General features: G+C 38.3%; 1 protein-coding gene across 1 annotated transcript in view; it reads right to left on the bottom strand.

Annotated features, from left to right (window-relative positions):
• LOC111167507 (uncharacterized) overlaps window positions 1-22140 on the bottom strand; it is a 457471-nt gene that overhangs the window by 105082 nt on the left and 330249 nt on the right. The window contains exon 7 of the mRNA XM_089904683.1: window positions 4272-4375. The gene's annotated coding sequence lies outside the window, so the exon portion shown is untranslated. The remainder of the gene's footprint in view (window positions 1-4271; window positions 4376-22140) is intronic.

Here is a 22140-nt window from a genome sequence, read left to right as displayed (position 1 = left end):
CCAGTTTATACAAACTGATCAATTCAATGAAAAAGTCAAGGTGCTAATTATGCATTATATTGTCTCAAAGAAAGCTAAATGTATTTTGGTTCTTTAAGGCATTCTTTCACGCTTTGGTTAAACCTTGAGGTGACGTATAGGCACCGATGAGGATCCGGCTATTCCTAAAAGGGTAAAAAAGAACCTTTTAGAGCTCTCTGGGCCACTCTGCATTGCAAACCACATTAATTTCTGATCTTATTATAACTCTGGATGGCTCAAATGGAAAGGATTATTAGATCTCTGCTAAGTGTACTTCTTATTAACCCTAAGAGTAGCTTCTTTGACCTTTCCAAAATAGCCAACCCCCTGCTCTAATGCCACATCCCATAATCTTATTTTTGTATAGCACTTATTGCTATCTGAAATTATTTTATCAACTTGTTCACTTTTAATCATCTTTAATCACATGATCTTATCTGTCTTACTGACTGCAGTATCCACTGGATCTAGAATACTGTATAGTAAACAGAAGGTGTTCAATTAATAACTGCTAAATGAATGAGTGAATGAATTTGACACCAGTAATGCTAAGGAATTAGCCATAACAGGACTGAAACCTATCATCCAGGACAAGATGAAGGTTAGGGAAGGCACCCAAATCCAGAGTTTGGACCAAAGATTATAGCCCAATGGGATGAAACAATCTCAATCCTCATTGTGGAAAATGGTTGGCACCAGGGTATTCAACAAGATGGTCTTATACCCTGAGAAAACCATAATTCAAAAAGAATCATGTACCAAAATGTTCATTGCAGCTCTATTTACAATAGCCTGGAGATGGAAACAACCTAAGTGTCCATCATCGGATGAATGGATAAAGAAGATGTGGCACATATATACAATGGAATATTACTCAGCCACAAAAAGAAATGAAATTGAGCTATTTGTAATGAGGTGGATAGACCTAGAATCTGTCATACAGAGTGAAGTAAGTCAGAAAGAGAAAGACAAATACCGTATGCTAACACATATATATGGAATTTAAGAAAAAAAAATTTCATGAAGAACCTAGGGGTAAGATGGGAATAAAGACACAGACCTACTAGAGAATGGACTTGAGGATATGGGGAGGGGGAAGGGGAAGCTCTGACAAAGTGAGAGAGTGGCATGGACATATATACAGTACCAAATGTAAAATAGATAGCTAGTGGGAAGCAGCCGCATAGCACAGGGAGATCAGCTCGGTGCTTTGTGACCACCTAGAGGGTTGGGATAGGGAGGATGGGAGGGAGGGAGATGCAAGAGGGAGGAGATGTGGGAACATATGTATATGTATAACTGATTCACTTTGTTATAAAGCAGAAACTAACACACCATTGTAAAGCAATCATACTCCAATAAAGATGTAAAAAAAAAAAGATGATCTTGCACATAATGGGAAATCTATACTATTCTGTGATTAAGGAGTAGAGTAAGGAGGTAAGGCAGTTTCATCATCACAATTCTTAGGCTCATTTTGGAAACTCTCAGAAATCACCAAATCTTAGAGGTAGGTGAGGGTTGGCAGCTATTCTACAACTTGGTAATAAAAGAAAGTCTTGGGGCTTCCCTGGTGGCACAGTGGTTAAGAATCCGCCTGCCAATGCAGGGGACACGGGTTCGAGCCCTGGTCTGGGAAGATTCCACATGCCGCGGAGCAACTAAGCCCGTGCGCCACAACTACTGAGCCTGCGCTCTAGACCCCGTGAGCCACAACCACTGAGCCCACGTGCCACAACTACTGAAGCCCACACACCTAGAGCCCATGCTCCGCAACAAGAGAAGCCCGCACACCGCAACTAGAGAAAGCCCGCGTGCAGCAATGAAGACCCAACGCAGCCAAAAAAAAAAAAAAGTCTCAGACCAAATCCTGCTACACACATAGACATTTATTAACAAGCAGGCAAGAAGAGCCATATAATCCCAAACTAAAGAATCCTCGATTCTGTCCTTTCTGGTGGTCCATAAGTAACATGCATAAAATATTCACCTGAGACAAATACAGTATTATTGTAGTGGTGGGGGTAACCACCCACTATAAAAAGGTGATCGGGAATATTCTGGAACAACAACTGGGTTCTGGGTTTAGGGTTAAACATGTGCCAAAACTAATGATAAATGTCAAGGACTTGCTAGATTCTTATACCTTGCTTACTCAAAGATGGGTGGTGTCTTTAAAGTACTTTAGCCACCATCTTGAATACCACCAACTGTACCTGTACCTATGACCACCCATTTCTAACATTTCTTAGCCAAGTTCGCAAACTATAAATTTCACTAATGAAAATCCATTTCTACCATTGATTATGCTAATTAGCAAAACTTCTAGTATTGATGGAAGATAAATGTAGTGAAGATATTTGTAGTAGTAGCCATCCCTGGAATGGCTTTTCTTAGTCATTGTTACCTCACCATTCCTGGGATGTGGATTCTTGATTAGGATCACTGATTGCTCCTAAGGGTAGATTAAAAGTGACACATTTGCATCAAGCAGTCTACACTGAAGTATTTTAAAGAAAACTACAGATGTTGTAAATGGTATCTCTGTTCATAACCAAGAGGGCCTTAGCTAGGGAAGCCAGAGGTATAATGAGGAGGTATACTGGAAGAAATATTGAAAGATATGAAGCCACAAGGACAAAGTAGGGATTTAAGACAGGCAACAATCTCATGTCAGGGCAGAAAGCTGCTCAGGCAACTGAGTAATCCACAGAGATGGTACTAATATAAGTGGGTCCTACCTAGAAGAGGGAAAAAAGGCAGAGATGAGACATTTAATCAGGAGCAACATGGATAAGCAGAACTTCTCTTCTGGGGCACAAAGTCTTTAATCTTGGCACTGGTGAGCCTGAAGAGTCCTGAAAGTCAGCAATTATGTGAAATCATGTTTTAACAAGTCCCACAGCTTTATGAGGGAAACGAAGAGAAATGATAAGTGTCGCAGTTCCTTGAGCTTATATGTACATAGGAATATACTCTTATCTGGAGTCCAGGTTACAAACCACATTTCATTGTAACTTTTTAAATTTGTAATCCACTATATTTATGAATTTTAAAACATCCTGAGATGTGTCCACAGGATGCCAAGGATTTCATAGCATATAAAATGTTAAGAATCTGTGTGTATATGTTGGAAGACCTCCATGAGGACTCAGAAGTTGAGTGAAGATAAACCTAGGAGTAGCTTAGGGGTGGTTATCAGAAGATCCATGAACATGCAACAGGTGGAGACTAAGCGGATGCTGGCGTACAAGGCAGGAGCCAGTCCCACCATTTATATCCAAATGAAATCAAGGAACATTTAATCATAAGGGGAAAAGCTGCCACAAGAGGCTAATATAAAAGAGGTTGGACTGAATGAATATGAACCTCATCTAACAAAGCAGCTCATCTTCTGCTTTTAGTGTCCACATCCCAAAACTGTGTCTTTCAAGCCAAACCCTAGACACAAATTCCAGGGCAAGTAGTTTATTTAGGGTGTGATCTCAGGAGACACAGTAGAGGAGGGGGGAAGTGAAACAAAGAATGGCATCCAGGCAATAAAATGTTGTGTCATTATTACTGTGGGCAACTGGAACTTAATCTCACTGGGGGACCCTGGGACCCAGAGTATAACAACACCTCAGAGATAATGCCACCTGAGGGCGAAGGGCACTGAGATGTTTATGCACCAACTTCAGTCAGTCACTGGTCAAAGGCTGTTCTTACAGGGAGGCATTTATGTCTTGGCATTTCTGGCCTCGTGTTTATATGGTAGAGTAGAAGTGCTGAGGAGGTGAAGTCCAGAGAAAGCCCAAGGGCAAAGGCAGGCAGATGCTAGCAGTTGGCAGGGCACTGAAATGTGAAGGGCTGAGGGAATATGGGTGTGGTGGTGGGGAGGAGATCTACCATACTTGGTAAGTAACAGTTGCAATGAACTTTATATAATGGAATGTCAGAAGTCAGATGAAGGGGGAATTCAGATCTTTGTGCACCCTCCCTCCATGTTTCAGCTTTCTTAACCACTGCTGTGGCCTTCCTCCTCTGTGGTGAAGAGAAAGAAGAGGTAGAGAGTCCAAAATTTCTTCTCCAGAATGATTTTTATACTTCCTGGAGTCTGAGCAGCAGATCCTTGGCTGTAACCAGAAGTAAACATTGAGGCTGTACCCAAAGACTGCAGTGCTATTTGTCTTCATTACCAGTGGGGGTAGAGTGTGAGTGGAATTAACTGAAGGTTGAACATATAAGGCACTTAGAGGGCCGCTTCTTACCAGGCAGAGGAGGGAGAGTCTTCTGTTCAGCTCAAAGCTCACACTGTTCTCCATCCTCTTGGATGACTCAGGAGAATGGATCTTTTCAAAGGCATTAAAGGGACCTGCGGAAAGAAAAATGGTTTTAAAAGCATGATGAAATTTAAAGAAAAACAAAATAAAACTCCTGGCATCTGTGCCCTGAAACATCATCCAACTCCTATGATAAGTGCGTCAAGCACAGCCTTTCACTTGGGAGTGCTTGTGGTCCTGGCATTCTTCCCTCCTTGAAACTAGAGAGAACCATCCCTATGCCCAGGTCACTGAATAATAAAGTTTATGTTGCTACTACTGACATTGATTTTGCCCTGACCACAAAATGTGAGAAAGAGCTGGATTTCTGTGAGAAGCCACCAAGACTTGAGTTTTAGAAGGTGAATTTTTTTTGAACGATACATTATTATTATCACCCAAACTGCTCTTTTCTGGACAAGTGTATGAAGCCTAGAAAACATTTTAAAGCTGTAATCATAGGGGGCTAGTCTGTGCCAAATGGAATATCATAAGCCTCTTGCTGTAGCTGGGCCTCCAAAGTTTTAATCAGGTCAGAAGAGAAGGAATTAACCCTTTATAATCTGAAAAATGGGTTTTGAAGATGATTTTTGCCCTTTAAAAAGAATTTTTTTTTTTTTGTCTTCAAGACTATCCAGAAAAGTCTTTAGAACATATATGGGCTCAGAAGCAAGGTTTCTTGTGACTGTATGTGTCTAAGTGTTTCTATTGACCCTTTCCGGTCAAGGATCACTAAAGAGAAGAACATCTTAACCAGAAATGGCAGTGATGATTCACAAATACAAATGGAGGGTTTTTTTCTCACTAAGTGATTGAAAATAGTTTTTTATAGTCATCACTGAAACGCTTCTCTCAGTTCTAGAGGTCAAAGTTTACCTGCTATTATTCCCTAGGAAAGTACCTCGTATTTTTAGTAGGCTCTTTGGTTTGAAATGATAATAAGACAACCTGTCATTTTAAAGAATAAAAGTCACTGATGATTTATTGGGGATTAGGTAGGCTTCATTTATCTGGGTGGTGATGCTGAAATGGGGACAGAATATGAGATATATTTCATCCCAAATGGCCTCTGATAATGTTCAACAGAGTGTCCATCTGTCTTTCTGGTGGTCCAACTACGGATTTCACAATGTTTTTATTTTTAAGTTTTTGTTGTGGCTTTGATTTGGGTCAGCTTCTAAGTACATGCACACATGGATTTGACTCAATTGAGGTGGCTCAACCTGGCCTTGAAGAAGTCACTTGGTAACAGAAAAAGTTTGCTTAGCTGTAAAATGATGGCTTCTCTGAGGTCCTTTCCTCAATTACAGCCAGTGTTCTGTTTATACTATTTACCTTTGCACCTATCTCCTGGTGAATAAGCTAGTCAGAGTGGAGAGGGAGGCTCTGAAAAGGTGGAAGAAGGGAAAATAGAAGTGAGGAATATTTTACTGCTTTCTTCTGGAAAGAGTTATTTTTATTTTTCGCTCAATTCTGATTTACAGTATAAAAAAGAAAAGAAGTGGCTAATCTACTTCATTATTTCTTTTACACCTAAGAGGGCTATATGAACATTGTTTCTCAGGCTCATAAAGAAAAAAGAAGAAAAAGTGTATCTATTGCTATCTCGTTTTCCTCAACAGCTGAAACATTTTCTCTAGCATTCCAGACACGCATACAAATGTGAAGTTGAGAGGAAGATGTATTTGGAATGGGATACCAGCAACTTTACTACAGGACTAGACCTGCAGGGACATGCATCTCCTTTCCCTTATTTCCTCAAAAAGTAGAGTGTTGGACGTTGAAGACAGATTTCCAGTATACTCTATCAGTGTGGTAATGATTAAGCTGACTGGGCCAATATATATTTCTTCTAATAGACTAGGAAGGTACTTTTGGTTTCAGGACAACTAGTTAAATGGTTTTCTTTTTTATTACCTCTATGCAAGAAGGGTCTATGCAACAACCCTTAAGTTAGTTGCACATAAGAACACATGCCCCTTTAACGTGGATTTCTTACTTATAAGTAAAATTTGGGTAGGTATAAGCCTACAGATCGTTTTGAAAAAGTTACATAATTGCAATTTGGCACAGTTGAGAGTTGCTCACTACTTGAACAACAGAATGACTATCAGTCATCTTTTATCATATTTTCAGAACTCACAGAGAAATGTAATTTTAAATATTGGGCCCTTAATGAGGGCCCAGTTTTTCAGTAGTAAAACTCAACACAGTTGAAAATAGTACCCCATTAAGGTTTTAAACTGTCAGTCTTGATCCTTTTTAATTTGAATTCTTTTTCTTTCAGTTTATAATATGCAAACAATGTTATCATTAATATTCACTCAATCTGAGGCCTTCAGTGTAGCCAGATGCTAGCAGAGCAGCATCTCTGTGGAGCCAAATACTCTCTGCGTTAAGAAAACTGTCCATAATGAGTCTAGCTAAATTGCAGATAAAATGTAACTTAGCATTTACAGGAAAATTCATTAAATTAGCTCCAGAAAGAAAGGCAAAAGGGCACATTTATCTACATTGATGGAAATCATAGATATTTTTTTTTAATGGAGACTCTAGGAGCCAGGGATGGATGGGATCCCAGTTTCTAAATGTCTATACATTGGAGACAGGATTGATTAGTCTTATTAGTCTGTGCTTTGTGTACTTAAAACATCCCAAGTTTCTGGTGCTAAAAGATTTATACATCATTTTATATTTATAACTCATTTCTATTCATTACTCTTCAGGACAGATGCAAGCAGGTTGTTCTGCTACTGGCCCCAGGTTTCAGAGAAGATGACAGCTGCCACTGAAAGATTATGTGATGGGATAGAAGCTTGCAAGTGGCAGCAGTAGGATTTTAACTGAGTTTTTCATGTCTCTTAGAATATGTGGTCAAAAGTGAAAGAGAAACTTTGGAGGTTCGGAAGATTTTGCTCAGATTAGATAAATTCCCCCAAACCTTGGTAGCTAGAACTTTACCCAGTATTGCTAGATCCTTAGAAGTCTACACTTGCCCTCAGAGCCCCCTTGGGGCTATGTGTTGTGGCTACTAAATTAGGAGAGTAGGTAGAGGAAATGGTTGCTCTTGATCAGCCCTGAACCTTCTCTCTATGTCATCATTCCCTGACACCCTATATTTAAAGATGGAGAGAAGAGGCCAACATAATAATATAATGTTAAGAGTTACCTATCAGGAAACAAAATGTAACTGTGATTTTCACCCACTCTCAAGTAAGGGGAAACAAGTGGGTGCTCCATTACATTGATTATCTTAAGACTCATTATGTTGGAAATTTCACAGCAAAGGAAAGTTAACCATCACCATTGCTTACTGTAAGAATGGCTTTGCTCCCATATATGTGCTTTGGGAGCAACACACCATGAAATTGTCTTGTCATTGTTTCTAAAAATATTTTTTTCTGAGAATACTGTTCTGTGAAGTTAAAAAAAATTAATTGTGGTAAAATACACATAACATAAAATTACTATCTTAGCCATTTTAAGCGTACAGCTCAGTAGTATCAAGTAAATACACATTGTTGTGCAACCGATCTCCAGAGCTCTTCATCTTGTAAAACTGAAACTCTATATCCATTAAACTACAACTGCCCATTCCTCCCTCCTCTCAGGCTCTGACAACCACCATTGTACTTTTTGTATCTATGAATCTGACTACTCTAGATATTTCATGTAGGTGGAATCATACAGTATTTGTTTTTTTGTGACTGGCCAGTTAGTTCACTTAGCATAATGTCATCAAGGTTCATTCACGTTGTAACATATGTCAGAATTTCCTTCCTTTTTAAGGCTGAATAATAATCCATTGTATGTTTATAACACATTTTTTAAAATCCATTCATCCACAGATGGACAGTTGGGTTGCTTCTACTTTTTGGCTATTGTGAATAATACTGCTATGAACAGGGTTATACAAATATCTCTTTCAGACTCTGCTTTCAATTATTTTGGATATATACTCAGAAGTGGAATTGCTGGATCATACGGTAATTCTATTTTTAATTTTTTGAGAAATCTGCACATCTGTTTTCCATAATGGCTGTACCATTTTACATTCCTACCAGTGGTGTGTAAAGGTTCCAATTTCTCTACATCCTCATCAATATTTGTTACTTACTGTTTTTTTTAATAGTAGCCATCCTAATGGGTGTGAGGTGGTATTTCATTGTGGTTTTGATTTCCATTTAACTAATGATTAGTGATGTTGAGCATCTTTTTATATGCTTTTTTTTTTATATCTTCTCTGGAGAAATGTCTATTCTAGTCCTTCGACTGTTTTTAAATCAGGGCTTCTGTTGTTGTTTTTGTTAAGTTGAAATCTGTGAAGTTTTGTGGTAAAAGGACCTCATGGTCAAAGAGTATGGGAAACGCTGATTGTTTTATCACCTTCTTAAAGATTGCCGTATACCTGCATCATGTTAAAGGCTCTGAGAATTACTGTGGTAAAGAAAGTTGCTAACTCTGTGTAACACGGTATTTTCCATACATAACTACCGTGGAATCATTTTACACTGAACATTTATTCCCATCTTGAGCCAGTGGGGAGCCACTGAATGCAATTTGTGAAAAGCTCTTCTAAGGGTTTAAAACAATAGTTCGTGAAGAAACATTTCCATTTGAGAAGTAATAACTGTTATAGCAGGCTTCAGCATGCCGTGTCTCCCACCCAGACAAGCTTTTCTCTTTCATCACCTTGCAGATCTTTACTGAGTACTGACTCAGTGCTGGGGATATGGAAAAAATAAGTTTTAGCCACTTACTTCAAGAATCTCGATGGGGAGGTAAATAATTACAGTAGAATTTGGTAAAGATGTTGTGATAATGGTAAGACACATTATCTTAGGTTGTTTGGTCACAAGTAACAGAAAGCAAGTCAAACTAGCTTTAGCAAAAGAGAGGGGTGTGTTACAAGGATACAGAGGGGTCTTGTGAAACTCAAGGGCAGGAATGCAGCCAGTTTAAGGAAATATCTGGAAAGCAGCTAGGACTCTCTACTTGTCTTTTCTTCTCTCTGAGGATCTGTATAAATTTTCTACTATGCACAATATTCTTTTTATATGACTGCCATAAAGGCTTTTACTTTACATATTATAGTTGTATGCACTTGCAGAGAATATTTTGGTTTTTTTTAAGTTCCAATTCTAAATTCCAAGGAAAGAGAATAACTAACTCAGTGTGTATCAAGTATCTATACATGGTTCAGTCAACTGTGGCCAGGGGGATGGAGTCACTTAGCAAAACATGACTACTATGGACCTAACATCCTCTCTTACTTCATCTCCTGTCACTTCTGACATCCAGTCCCTGCTCTGCTGATGCCATAATGATTGTCTATTGAGAAAACCAAATATAATTAACATAAAAATTTTAATACTGGTAAGGTAATTCTGAATAAACATTCAAAGGCTTACCTACATACCAGCAATAAATAATTCAAAATGTAATGGAAAATTACAACCCATTTAAATAATAAAAATACAATTTAAATAAACATTATTCTTAACAAGAATATGCAAGACTAAAATTTTTTTAATTTAAATGACAAGCCATTGATCTTGGCCAAAATACCTAAATTGGGTTTTCCAAAAGTTGAATTTTGATACTCAGTTACTGCCATCCTTTATGCCTCTCTCTTTTATACCAACTTGGACAAAAAGTGAGAGTAGTCGTTGACGTGAACCACCTAGCTTCAATGAGACAGACAGCGGATATTCATTTGCTGACATAGGCTGTCACCTGCCTTTATGTATGTTAGCAACTTGAACTAATTGTTGAGGTAAAGAATAAGTAAGAGAAGATTTAGGCAATTTCAGGAAAGATAGATTAGCTCCCAGAAGCCAGAGAACGATAAGTCAAAGTGGAATCCAGGTCTAAGAAGTTTGCAGAGAGCAAATTCATCACATACATAAAATATTTTAGTTAAATGCTACTCACCTGAGGTTCTGTCTTTTCCTGATTTGCAATTTGAGAGGAAATTTGTAGATACAGAGAGGGAAATGTTTGGGAATAACGTTTTACATATTTCACAGGGAAGCATCTTCATCTTATGGTTTTTTAGAAAATTTATTCTATGAATGATTTCCCCCAAATATTATATTTTTACTATAGACATTAGACTGTTTTAACTTAGGTAACAAAAAAGCTAAATTTGTTATCCCATTCTTTAAACCTGTTATATTACTCTGGTCTGCTAAAATGTATGCTTTTCATTCACATAACTCTTCCTCTTCAAATAGTTTAAATTCATGAGGCTAGACGGTACTGCTTTTCTCTTATCCTGTGAAGCTTTTAACTCTAACACTGTGAAGGCCTCTTATTTTTTAAACATGCTAATTTCTTGAGGAATACAGTTTCTTTAATCCTAGGTGCTTTAGGTTTTATTACATTTCTTACTGCAGGCATTGGAAAATTATCATTTTTAAATGGCAATTAAGTGGAAGTATCACATTGTTTGCCATGTATTATTTAGACTCAAATATTATTCTTTGGCCAAGTAGAGAAAAAAATTAATTTCAAGAGCAAACTAAGTGACTTTTTCCCCTTTTCATCTGAACTTGGGTATACATAGTAACTCCAATGATGAAGGTTGTAACAGCAGAAGTGCATAGGTTATTAAAACTCTCCTAATTGACAGTTTTAACAGAGAAGAATATGACTGGCATCATCAAATCTCTTGAAGACATTTTAACATGCAGACAGATTCATTCACTTATTGAATTCAACAAATTATATTGTCAACTGATTTCCAGCACTGAGGATTTTCCATCTATTCTTTAAAACAGGGGTGAGCAAACTATGGCCTGCAGGACAAATCCATCCAATTACTTGTTTTTTTGTAAATAAAATTTTAGTGGAATACCACTGACACCACCAAACTCATTCATTTACATTTTGTCTCTGGTTGCTTTGATGCTGCAACAACAGAGATGATTAGTTACAAAAGAGACCATATTGACTGCAAAGCTGAAAACATTTAATATATGGCCCCTTAGAGAAAAACTTTGCAGAGAATTCCAGTTCTAGGCCCAAAATATAAAGATCTTGGAAGTTGTCATTCCTGTCCTTATAACTCCTGTCCTTTCAGCTGAGCGAACTGAAAGTTGATTACTTTTTAAGGACTCATAAGAGAACTAAGGCCACACAACAAACTGCCATTCCAAAATCTGGGGGGACAGGTGAATGCAGAGTTACTGTCAAGATTTGTTTACCTGGATCAGAAGCCACTGCGTCATTACTAGTAGGACACTCAAATAGTAATCTTCATTAATTGACAGAGCTTAAGTATGGGCTAGCATGAGCACAGGAAAATCCTGGAGTCTTTGGGCACACCCACACTTTCATAGAAATTACCTCCAAAAACATCACCAGTGTGAAATGCTGAGAAAAATGCCCTCAAGGCTCTGGCAAGGGGAGGAGAAGTGTAACCATTTTGAAATATGCCCAGAGTGTTCTCTATAACAAAGGTCTTATCCCACAAGGGGGACAGACATTCTCTCATTCCAGCTACCTTTAGCCTTCCTGTCTCACCCAAGGAGGGAAAACTAAGGAACACTCATGAAGGTCACAACCTAGGGACACAGGTCCAATAAAAGACTGAGATTTAATCATAAGGTAATGGCATGCTTGCCCTCCCCTACCCCTTATCACTACATCAAACAGGAATCCAATAAACCAGCAGTGAATCAAGCCGAATGAGCTACAAGACAGACTCTGTCTGAGAAGGAGTATTTAGGGAAGGTTAAAGTCTATAGGTGAGAAAAAGACAAGGACACAAGAGGAATTTGAATCCTCTGGCCTCTAGTGCTGCAGCAAACATTAAACACAGCCCAACTCCTAACCAGATTAACATAAAACATCACACTAAAGGCCTATTTCCCTCAGCTTCTATTACTTGATAAATCATATCCAGCTTTCAACAAAAATTAAAAAGGCATTCTAAAAGGCAAAAAAAAAAAAGTTCTGAAGAGACTACACAAATATCAGAACCACATTCAGAAATGACAGAAATGTTGGAATTATCAGACAGGGAATTTAAAATAATTATGATTAATATCTTAAAGGTTCTAATGAAAAAAGTAGATAACATGCAGGAATATGGGTAATGTAAGCAGACACATGGAAATTCTTAGAATGAATTAAAAGAATACTAGAAAAATTTAAAAAGCACTGAAATGGAAATGAATGTCTTTGACAAAGCTGAGGAGAGAATCAGTGAGCTTCAAAATAGGTCCACAGAAACCTCCCTAATGGAAACAGAATATTCAAGAACTGTGGGACAACTTCAAAAAGTGTAACATACTTGTAATAAGAAAACAAAAAGGAGAAGAGAGAACAGAGCAGAAGAAATATTTGAAGTAAGAATACCAAGAATTATCAAAAATTAATGACAGAAACCAAACCACAGATCCAGGAAGCTCAGAGAACATCAGGCAGATGAATACCAAAAATGCCGTACCTATTTATATTATATTTAAACTGCAGAAACCAAAGACAAAGAAAATCTGAAAGAAACCAGAGGGGGAGAAACATTTTATCTATAGAGGAACAAGGATAAGAATTACAGTATACATCTTGTCAGAAACCATGCAAGCAAGAAGAGAGAGAATGAAATATTTCAAGTGCTGAAAGAATAAAACGCCAGCCCAGAATTCTATATCCAGCAAAGTTATCCTTCAAAAGTGAAAGAGAACTACTTTCTCATACAGACAATAACTGAGAGAATTCATTTCCAGCAGACCTACCTTGCAAGAAATATTTTAAAAAGTTCTTCAGGGAGAAGTGAGATGATATAGATTAGAAACCTGAATCAAAATAAGGAAAGGAAGAGTGTCAAAGAAGCAATAAATGAAGGAAAATAAAATAGTTTAATTTTTAATTCTTTATTGAACTAAAATATGGCTCTTTGTATAAAGTACTACCAGTAACAATGGATAGGTGAGCTGAATGACAGCAATATCATAAGGGATGATGTGAGGGAGGAATTGGGAATACTCAGTTATAGTGCACCTACACTACAACTGAAGCCTTATAGTGTTATTTGAAGGTGGATTTATACTAGTTAAAAATATGTATTGCAAACGCTAGAAAAAACTGCTAAAATTTATAGAAGTAAGCATAATTGATATGTTAAGACTGGAGATAAAATGGAATCATATGAAATAATCAGTTTAAACCAGAGAAGGCAGAAAAAAAGAGGAGAAAAAAAAAGAAACAAAAATAAGTAAATCAATAAAAAGCAATTACATGATAGATTTTAACCAGCTACATCAATAATAACTTTAAATGTGAATGGTAAAGTGAGAGAGTGGCATGGACATATATACACTACCAAACATAAAATAGCTAGCTAGTGGGAAGCAGCCGCATAGCACAGGGAGATCAGCTCGGTGCTTTGTGACCACCTAGAGGGGTGGGATAGGGAGGGTGGGAGGGAGGGAGACACAAGAGGGAAGAGATATGGGAACATATATATATGTATAACTGATTCTCTTTGTTATAAAGCAGAAACTAACACACCATTGTAAAACAATTACACTCCAATAAAGATGTTAAAAAATGTGAATGGTATACATCCAACAATTAAAAGACAGAGATTTTCAGAGTGGACTACAAAAAAAGACTCAACACTATGCTGTTTATAAGAAACCCACTTTAAAAATAAAGATTCAGATAAGTTAAAAGTAAAGGGATGGAGAAAGATGTACTATAAGAACACTAATAGGAAAAGATGGAGTAGCTACATTATTTTTAGGTAAAGCAGACTTCAGAATAAGAAAATTATCAAGGATAAAGGAGGACACTACCTAATGATAAGGGAATAAGTTCTCTAAGAAGAGAATAATGTCTGTTCACCTAACAAGAGAGGGTCAAATATATGAGGCAAAAACTGGCAGAACTGAAAGAAGAAACAGAAATCCAATACTGTATTTGGAGACTTAGACATCTGCCTACAACAGTAATTGATAGCTCAAGCAGTCAGAAAATAGGTAAGGAAAGGTTGATCAACTTGATCTAACTGACATTTATGAAATACTTCCAACAACAACAGAAAACACATTCTTCTCAAGCTCACATGGAACTCAACAAAACAGAACAGGTTTGGGGCCATAAAACACATATTAACAAATTTAAAAGAATTGATATCATACTCTGAGTTATATTACTCGGACTACAATGGAACTGAATTAGAAAACAATAACAAAAAGATAGCTGGAAAATCCCCCAATATTAGGAAATTAAACAACATACTTCTCAACACCACAAAGGTCAAAGAAGACTCAAGAGAAAAGAAAAACTCTTTTGAACTAAATGAAAATACAACTTATCAAAATTTGTGGGATACAGCAAAAGCAATAGTTAGAGGGAAATTTATAACACTAAAAACACATATTAAAAAGAAGAAAGTGCTAAAATCAATAACCTAAGTAAGCATCTACTTTAGGAAATTGAGAAAGAAAAAAATTAACCCTAAAGCAAGAAGAAAAGAAATAATATAGATTAGAGCAGAAATCAGTGAAATTAAGGACAGGAAAACAGGGCTTCCCTGGGGGCACAGTGGTTGAGAGTCTGCCTGCTGATGCAGGGGACGTGGGTCCGTGCCCCAGTCTGGGAAGATTCCACATGCTGCAGAGCAGCTGGGCCCGTGAGCCATGGCCGCTGAGCCTGCGCGTCCGGAGCCTGTGCTCTGCAATGGGAGAGGCCACAACAGTGAGAGGCCCGTGTACCGAAAAAAAAAAAAAAGACAGGAAAACAATAGAGAAGATGAATGAACCAAAAGTTGGTTCTTTGAAGAGATGAAAAATATTGATAAATCTCTCCAGTCTAACCAAGAAAAAAATGAGAAGGCAATAAATTATCAATATTAGATACAAAAGGGGAAACATCACTACTAATACAATGGACATTAAAGGGACAATAAAGGAATACTATAAACAATTCAATGCTCCCACCCCCAATTTCATAACTTAGATGAAATAAACAAATCCCTTGAAGTACACAAACTACCAAAATTTACACGGAGAAATTGATTATCCGCATAGGCATATGTATTTCAAAGAAATTGAATCCATAATTAATATCCTTCCAAAAAAAAAGCACCAGGCCCAGATGGTTTCACTTGTGAATTCTACCAAATATTTAAGGATGAAATGATACCAATTTTCCATAATCTCTTCCAAAAAATAGAGGCAGAGGAAATGCTTCTGAACTCATTCTATGAGGCCAGCATTACTCTAATAACAAAACCAGATAAACCCATTATAAGAAAGGAAAACTACAGACTATTATCTCTCATGAAAGTAGATACAAAATTCCTCAAAATAATACTGCACAACGTATAAAAGTATTTTAACACTATGACCAATGGAGATTTACTGTAGTTGTGTAAATGTATTTATATACTAAAAAATCAATCAATTCAATAATACACCACATTAAGAAACTAAATAAGAAAAATCATATTATTATATAAATTGATAGATTAAAAAATTGGATAAAATTCAATACTCATTCATGATAAAAATTCTCAGCAAACTTGAAATATAAGGGAACTTCCTAAACTTGATAAAGAACAACTACAAAATACCTATAGCTAATATCATACTTAATGGTGATAAACTGGACATTCTTCCCCTAAGACTGGGAACAAAGCAAGGATGCCCTATCTTATTTCTGCTATTTAACATCACATTGGAAGGCCTAATCAGTGCAAAAAGACAAGAAAATCAAGTAACTGTTATATGTATTTAGAAGGAAGAGGAAATAAAACTGTTTACAGATTACATGATTGTCTGTGTAGAAAATTCCAAAGAGTAAAAAAACCAAAGAAACTCCTGGATGTAAAAGTGAGTATTGAAATTCAAAACTAGAGGAGGAACCAAGATGGCAGAGTAGAAGGACGTGCTGTAAAAATAAAATACAGTGTGTGTGTGTGTGTGTGTGTGTGTGAAAAAATAAATAAATAAAATTCAAAACTAAAAAAAAATAAATAAAAGTGAGTATTTATTTTAGAGATTAATCCCTTGTTGGTTGCTTTGTTTACAAATATTTTCTCCCATTCTGAGGGCTGTCTTTTTGTTTTCTTTATGGTTTCCTTTGCTGTGCAAAAGCTTTTAAGTTTCATTAGGTCCCATTTGTTTATTTTTGTTTTTATTTTCATTACTCTAGGAGGTGGATCAAAAAAGATCTTGCTGTGATTTATGTCAAAGAGTGTTCTGCCTATGTTTTTTTATAGTGTCTGGCCTTACATTTAATTCGAGTTTATTTTTGTGTATGGTGTTAGGGAGTGTTCTAATTTCATTCTTTTACATGTAGCTGTCCAGTTTTCCCAGCACCACTTATTGAAGAGGCTGTCTTTGCTCCACTGTATATTCTCCCCTCCTTTGTCATAGATTAGGTGATCATAGGTGCATGGGTTTATCTCTGGGCTTTCTATCCTGTTCCATTGATCTATATATCTGTTTTTATCCCAGTACCATACTGTTTTGACTACTGTAGCTTTGTAGCATAGTCTGAAGTCAGGGAGCCTGATTCTTCCAGCTCTGTTTTTCTTTGTCAAGACTGTTCTGGGAGAGAGAAGCCAAGATGGCAGTGGAGTAGGAAGATGTGGAGTTCATCTCTCTCCACAAATGCATCAAGAATACATCTACAGATGGAATAATTCTCAAAGAACACTAGCTGAACACCAGAAGAAGACCTTGGACACTGAAAGGACAAGAAAGATCCCCACATAACCAGACAGGATGAAAGAAAGAAGGGAAAAAGAAGAGGAGAGCAAGCGGGATGGGATCTGCGCACCTGAGTGGGAGCTGAAGCAAAGGAGAGGTTCCCACATCTGGGGAAGACCCCTCACCAACAGGGAAATCAGTTGGGACAGAAAGGGAGCATTTGAGGCTGTCAGAGGAGGGTGAAACGGCCGGTCTGGGGGCAGACAGGACAGAGTGAGACCTACACAGATAGTCTGTGCCACAGCCCTGTGCACCCCAGACTGGGACGTGTGTATGCCAGTGCACATGGGCTGAGAGCTGGAACACTGGTATTGGAGAGAAAACCCAGGGAGAGGACTGCTGTTGGCTCTGAGGAGACAGCCTGGGGGAATGGGAGGGAGGAAATCCGCAAATGGGAATGCATGTGGAGGGAACCCACACTGCCATAGAAGCAAGGCACCACTGTTCAGTGATGTGCAGGGGGTGGAGCCACTATTGCAGCCTCTCTCTCCCCATGCACCGGCCCCCTGCCCTGCCAGGCACTAGGAAATGACCCCACCAGGGCTGACCTTCTCATGCTTGCCACCAGGCACTAGGAAAAGCCCCCACTAGGGCTGGCCTTCTTGCCAGCCACCAGGTGCTAGGAAAGGCTCCCACTAGGGCCAAATCTCTTGCACTCATGGCCACTGACTTTCCCGTGCACCTGTCTCCACTGGGGTCCCCACAACCCAGCCAACCATGCCACCTCCACACCCTGTCCTCACTGGGGAAGACCTGAGTGCTCCAGGGCAGCCTCAGGAACAGACTCCTGTAGGTGGCCCACACACAGAGGTGGGGCTAAGACCACAGCTGAGCCCCAGGGGCTGGGCTACTAAGGAAGAGGAACGAAAATCTTTCTGTGCAGCTGCACAAACCACAGATTAAATCCCCACGATCAGCTTGGTAAACCCTGCATCTATGGAATATCTGAATGGATGAGTGTTCCCACAACTGAAACCGGTCTAGCTCTAGCAAGTGTGGACTTTGGGGACTAGTAGATGTGGGAGTTGAGCCAGGTCAGAATCTGAGTTGCCCCCACAGTGCACACAGAGGGACCAGAGACCTACCTACAGGTTTTGGAGGGCCTCCTGGGGAGGCAGAGTTTGGCTGTGACTCACAGTGGGGGCAAGGACCCTGACAGCCGAGACCCAAGGAAAATATAATTATTACTAGTTTTTATGTTTTGTTCTGTTTTTATTTTTATTGCATTTTTGAATTTTAAAATATTTTTTATATAGTTCTACCTCTACATTACTCTTTTTGTTTTTCTGTGTTTTCCTCCTTGTTTTTTTCTCTTTCCTTTGTTCTTTTTTTGTATTTACCTTTTTTCCCCCTTGTTCTATTTCTTCCTATCTTCTTTATCTTTTTTTAATCATTTTTGTGTGCTTCTTCTCTTCGCTTTTTCCTTCAGTTTGCATTCTGCTTTGTTTTGTTTTATATTTCTGTTTCTGATAGTTTTTATTTTTTTATTTTTTTGCGGCATGCGGGCCTCTCACTCTTGTGGCCTCTCCCATTGCGGAGCACAGGCTCTGGACGCGCAGGCTCAGCAGCCATGGCTCACAGGCCTAGCCGCTCCGCGGCATGTGGGATCTTCCCGGACCAGGGCACGAACCCGTATCCCCTGCATTGGCAGGCGGACTCTCAACCACTGCGCCACCAGGGAAGCCCGATAGTTTTGTTATTAATTGTTTGATTTCATTTTGGGATTCCCTGTCTGGTTGTTCTCTTGCTTTTTATTTTTTCTGTTTTTGTTTCTAATTTTGTATGTGTGTGTGTTTCTTTGTTTTTGTCTGTTTGGTTTTGCTTTTACCATTTGTCTGGGGTTTTGTTTGTCTGTTTGCTTGTTTGTTTTTAATTGTTGCTCTTGCTGTTAGCTTCTTTTTGTATTTGCTATTTCTCTTGGGTTTTGTTTGTTTTCATTTGTTTTCTTCCCGCCCATTTTTTCTTTCTTTTTTCTTTTCTTTCTTCTCCTCTTTTTTTTGCTAAACTGTGTGGCTTGTGGGGTCTTGGTTCTAAAGCCAGGGTTTGGGCCTGAGCCTCTGGGGTGGGAGTGCCGAGTCCAGGAAGCTGGAACACCAGAGAATTCCTGGCCCCAGGGAATATTAATTGGTAAGAGCTCTTACATAGGTCTCCATCTCAACTCCAACACCGGGCTCCATGCAGCTGCCTGAAGGCTCCAGTCCTGAACACCAAATGCCAAACAACAAGCAAGACAGGAACACAAACCCACCCATCAGCAGACAGGCTGCTTAAAGTCATACTAAGCCCACAGACACCCCAAAACACACCACCTGATGTAGCCCTGCCCGTCAGAGGGAAAAGATCCAGCTCCACTCACCAGAAGGCAGGCACCAGTTCCTCCCACCAGGAAGCTTACATAAGCCACTGGACTAACCTCACCCAGTGGGGGCAGACACCAGAAGCAAGATGAAACACAACCCTGCAGCCTGTGGAAAGGAGACCTCAAACACAGTGAGTTAGACAAAATGAGAAAACAGAGAAATATGCTGCAGACAAAGGAGCAAGGTAATAACCCACAAGACCAAACAAATGAAGAGACAATAGGCAATCTACCTGAAGAAGAATTCAGAGTAATGAGAGTAAAGATGATCCAAAATCTCGGAAACAGAATGGAGAAAATACAGGAAACATTTAACAAGGACCTAGAAGAACTAAAGAACAAAAAATAGTGATGAACAACACAATAACTGAAATGAAAAACACACTAGAAGGAATCAACAGCAGAATAACTGAGGGAGAAGAACAGCTAAGTGAGCTGGAACATAGAATGGTGAAAATAACGGCCACGGAGCAGAATAAAGAAAAATGAAAAGAATTGAGGACAGTCTCAGAGACCTCTGGGACAACAGTAAACACACCAACATTCGAATCATAGGGGTCCCAGAAGAAGAAGACAAAAATAAAGGGACTGAGAAAATATTGGAAGAGATTATAGTTGAAAACTTCCCTAATATGGGAAAGGAAATAGTCAATCAAGTCCAGGAAGCACAGAGAGTCCCATACAGGATAAATCCAAGGAGAAACACACCAAGACACATATTAATCAAACTGTCAAAAATTAAATACAAAGAAAAAATATTAAAAGCAGCAAGGGAAAAGCAACAAATAACATACAAGGGAATCCCCACAAGGTTATCAGCTGATCCTTCAGCAGAAACTCTGCAGGCCGGAAGGGAGTGGCACGATATCACTTTAAATAGTGATGAAAGGGAAAAACCTACAACCAAGATTACTCTAGCCAGCAAGGCTCTTATCCAGATTTGACAGAGAAAACAAAAGCTTTACAGACAAGCAAAAGCTAAGAGAATGCAGCACCACCAGACAAGCTTTGCAACAAATGCTAAAGGAACTTCTCTGGGCAGGAAACACAAGAGAAGAAAAGACCTACAAAAACAAACCCAAAACAATTAAGAAAATGGTAATAGCAACATACATATCGATAATTACCTTAAATGTAAATGGATTAAATGTTCCAACCAAAAGACATAGACTGGCTGAATGGATACTAAAAAAAAAAGACCCGTATATATGTTATCTCCAAGAGACCCACTTCTGACGTAGGGACACATACAGATTAAAAGTGAGGAGATGGAAAAAAATATCCCATTCAAATAGAAAAGAAAAGAAAGTTGGAGTAGCAATACTCATATCAGACAAAATAGACTTTAAAATAAAGACTGTCACAAGAGACAAGGAAGGACAATACATAATGATTAAGGGATCAATCCCAGAAGAAGATATAGAAATTGTAAATATTTACGCACCCAACATACAAGCACCTCAATACATAAGGCAAATGCTAACAGCCATAAAAGGGGAAACTGACAGTAACACAATAATAGTGGGGGACTCTAACAAGCCACTTACACCAACAGAGAGATCATCCAGACAGAAAATTAATAAGGAAATGCAAGCCTTAAACGACACATTAGACCGGAGAGACTTAATTGATACTTACAGGGCATTCCAAAAGCAGAATACACTTTCTTCTCAAGTGCACATGGAACATTCTCCAGGACAGATCACATCTTGTGTCACAAATCAAGCCTTGGTAAATTTAGGAAAATTGAAATTGCATCAAACATCTTTTCTGAACAAAACACTATGAGATTAGAAATCAATTACAGGGCAAAAACCCTGTAAAAAACATAAACACGCGGAGGCTAAACAATATGCTGCTAAATAAGCAAGAGATAACTGAAGAAATCAAAGAGGAAATAAAAAAATACCTAGAGACAAATGACAATGAAAACACGACGACCCCAAACCTATTAGATGCACCAAAAGAGGGAAGTTTATAGCAACACAATCCTACCTCAAGAAACAACAAACATCTCAAATAAACAACCTAAACTTATACCTAAAGCAACTAGAGAAAAAAGAACAAACAAAACCCAAAGTTAGTAGAAGGAAAGAAATCAGAAAGATCAGAGAAGAACTAAATGAAAAAGAAATGAATGAAACAATAGCAAAGATCAATGAAACTAAAAGCTGGTTATTTGAGAGGATAAACAAAACTGATATACCTTTAGCCAGACTCATCAACAAAAAAAGGGAGAGGACTCAAATCAATAAAATTTAGAAACGAAAAAGGAGAAGTTACAACTGAAACTGCAGAAATTCAAAGGATCATAAGAGACTACTACAAGCAACTATATGCCAATAAAATGAACAGTCTGGAAGAAATGGACAAATTTTTAGAAATGTACAACCTGCCAAGACTGAATCAGGAAGAAATAGAAAATATGAACAGACCAGTCACAAGTAATGAAATTGGAACTGTGATTAAAGTCTTCCAACAAAAGTCCAGGACCAGATGGCTTCACAGGTGAATTCTATCAAACATTTAGAGAAGAGCTAATACCTATCCTTCTCAAACTCTTCAAAAAATTGCAGAGGGAGGAACACTCCCTAACTCATCCTATGAGGCCACCATCACTCTGATACCAAAACCAAAGATATCACAAAAAAAGAAAATTACAGGCCAATATCACTGATGAACACAGACGCAAAACTCCTCAACAAAATACTAGCAAACTGAATCCAACAACATA

Source organism: Delphinapterus leucas, chromosome X (assembly GCF_059928025.1).
Source record: "Delphinapterus leucas isolate spDelLeu-1000000601 "Yukka" chromosome X, BTC_Dleu_Yukka2, whole genome shotgun sequence".
NCBI lineage: Eukaryota > Metazoa > Chordata > Mammalia > Artiodactyla > Monodontidae > Delphinapterus > Delphinapterus leucas.
The sequence above is the reverse complement of the archived record's forward strand: the minus strand, read 5'-3'. Positions and strand labels throughout refer to the sequence as shown.